Source organism: Schistocerca gregaria, chromosome 7 (assembly GCF_023897955.1).
Source record: "Schistocerca gregaria isolate iqSchGreg1 chromosome 7, iqSchGreg1.2, whole genome shotgun sequence".
In the NCBI taxonomy this organism is placed as follows: Eukaryota; Metazoa; Arthropoda; class Insecta; order Orthoptera; family Acrididae; genus Schistocerca; species Schistocerca gregaria.
Genome location: NC_064926.1, coordinates 416,594,971 through 416,598,035, shown reverse-complemented (window position 1 = coordinate 416,598,035; position 3,065 = coordinate 416,594,971). Strand labels below are relative to the sequence as shown.

The window sequence follows — 3,065 nt, the reverse complement described above, 5'->3', positions numbered from 1 at the left end:
CAGTTTCATTCTACCCACTATGTTCTGTCACATCTAAATTAAACTAGCCTCCTTCCGAATAGACCGTGGAAGGCCCAACAGTACCGACCGGCCGCCATGTCCACCTCAGCTCACAGGCGTCACTGGATGCTGATACGGAGGGTCAAGTGGTCGGCACACCGCTCTCCTGGCCGTATGTCAGTTGACCAGACCGAAGCCGTTACTTCTCGGTCAAGTAGCTTCTCAGTTTGCCTCACAAGGGCTGAGTGTGCCCCGCTTGCCAACAGCGCTGAGCAGCCCGGATGGGCACCCATCCAAGTGCTAACCCAGCCCGACAGCGCTTAACTTCGGTGATCTGAAGGGAACTGGTGTTAACACTGTGGCAAGGCCGTTGGCGTTCTATCACAACCGCCTTCATTAACTTAATGTTCATTGCCACAAAGAAGTACTGCACGAATTCATGTTACTTCCATCTCAAAATTTATGCTGTAGCAGCGAACGTAAGTTATCAGTAATGGAAAACACAATAATACATCCCCCTCTCACAGTCTCTAACGCCGCCTTGGCCACGACTTACCCATCTGTGCCTGAGGTTAGAGGCCTACCTCTCTTAGCTCACGGCCGAATTCACCAATTTCGATTTTAAAAAAGCACTTTCATTTTGTTACTGATCAGGAAAACTACATTATTTAGAAGTTCATAACAGTAGCTGACGTTTTTCGATTCGAATCTTACATGGTAGATGCATATTATTATAAAGCAGGCTGAAAACAGCGAACGAATGGGCTACTACATTCAGGCAACAAGCCGATCGCGGGCCTCAGTTTCACAATAACTGCCTTCAACTCTCTTTTTTGTATTCAGTTTTTGTGCCGTCTCTGTGCCTGCGTCCTTCGAGGGAGCATGTCTTGTCACGCACTCGTTACGACCTGTTACGATTTTGCCTTAGCCTCAGACTTCAATTACCTGCAGTAGCGAAGCGACAACGTCCTACCGTTTTCTTACACATTGCATCACATGTGAATCCTAGATTCCTGTTGTTATAAAATGTACACTGTGAATGACGACGTTTTCGTATTTTGCGGCAAGTACTGCTTTTTTCCCACCAGGAAACAGCCACTGCTCGTGGAAATAATTGTACTGTGCGCTGGACTCAGTGGGCGAAGAGCGCGAATTTATAATAGCGTGTTCTGTCGCCAAGAACAGGAGCGGCGCTGTGCATTGTTCAAGGCAGCGTCGCAGGCCGGCCTACGGCTGCCCTGCCCCTAGTTCCGTAGCCAAATTGAAATTTACGCCCCCTAATGAGGGGGTGATACTGTGCATGCAGCGGAGCGCGAGCTGCTTGCGAACTTGGCTGCCGGAAAGACGGCCGAGGAATGTGGATGTGGTCCGCCCGCGAGGAGCCGCTGCGGGCGCCGCGATATATTCCAATTAGCGTCGTGCAGGTTGGCAGCACTGCGTGTAGACCACGCCAGCCAGCTCCGCAGTGTTGGCGGCTCCGTTTCTGCTGGGTGTACGCCGATGGTGCAGTAGTGCCAACGTGTATGGCCACAAAAGTCTCTGTACCAAGTGAGAGTAGGCGCTACAATATGGCTTGCTGTAACACACAAATAACAAACTAACACGAACTTCCACTCGGAGTGTGTAATTTTTTTGAAACTTACTAACAAATTAAAACAGAGTCGGACTGGGAAACGAACTTGAAGCCTTCATAGTGTGAGCAATTCTCTTACAGACTACGCTGTCTAGGTATGACTCACGACCCGTACTTACAGCTTCGTTCTTATAGTACCATTCTGCTACTTTCGGAATTTCAGAGAAGTTCTTTGCCACTGCTTACTGGAGTAATACACCTGCAAGAGAGGATATGTATGGTAAGTTGGAGACATTTACTGAAGTACCACTCAAAGGCGAAGATTCTGCCAGTTCCACTACGTCAGCTGGTGGAACTGCTGCTCTGAGCCGTACTTACAGCTTCGTTCTTATAGTACCATTCTGCTACTTTCGGAATTTCAGAGAAGTTCTTTGCCACTGCTTACTGGAGTAATACACCTGCAAGAGAGGATATGTATGGTAAGTTGGAGACATTTACTGAAGTACCACTCAAAGGCGAAGATTCTGCCAGTTCCACTACGTCAGCTGGTGGAACTGCTGCTCTGAGCCGTACTTACAGCTTCGTTCTTATAGTACCTTTCGGCTACTTTCGGAATTTCAGAGAAGTTCTTTGTCACTGCTTACTGGAGTAATACACCTGCAAGAGAGGATATGTATGGTAAGTTGGAGACATTTACTGAAGTACCACTCAAAGGCGAAGATTCTGCCAGTTCCACTACGTCAGCTGGTGGAACTGCTGCTCTGAGCCGTACTTACAGCTTCGTTCTTATAGTACCTTTCTGCTACTTTCGGAATTTCAGAGAAGTTCTTTGCCACTGCTTACTGGAGTAATACACCTGCAAGAGAGGATATGTATGGTAAGTTGGAGACATTTACTGAAGTACCACTCAAAGGCGAAGACTCTGCCAGTTCCACTACGTCAGCTGGTGGAACTGCTGCTCTAAGAATGGGTTGTTAGTTGTGCATGGATGGCTTAGTTGGAAGTTTACAGCCCATTAAAGCAAGACAAGCCCCTCTTACAGTTTTAATCCATCACATACTTTGAAGAAACAATCATTTATCACCACAGTCCAAAAAGGTGAGGAATTTGCAGAAATATATATTGTAAATTTACCTTGAAAGGTACCTGTATATTTGGCAGTTTCGTTTCTTCCCATAATATGTTGTTCCTATATTTATCTTTGCTATTCTCTTATGTGGGTGTGCTATAATCAGTTATGATTAATCGATACAAGCACTGCAGTGTTTGCACAGTTACTGCAGCGATTTTAAATCTTTGGGTGATTTCGAGGGGTTAGTCTAGACAAGTGGCTCCCAGCGTGCGGGTAATTACCCTGAGGGGTAGACTGGAATTTTCTGAGGGGTAAAAACTAAACAATTCGATTCCGTTTCAGTCATGAAACTAAATTATTTTCAAAATATCATTACTATTATCACAATTTTGAAAGACTCTGACACTGATTATGTAAGTT

The 3,065-nt window shown here is 46.0% G+C and overlaps 1 pseudogene; it reads right to left on the bottom strand.

Annotated features, from left to right (window-relative positions):
• Positions 1 to 257: 257 nt before the first annotated feature.
• Positions 258 to 375, bottom strand: LOC126282666 (5S ribosomal RNA; annotated as a pseudogene).
• Positions 376 to 3,065: the final 2,690 nt, after the last annotated feature.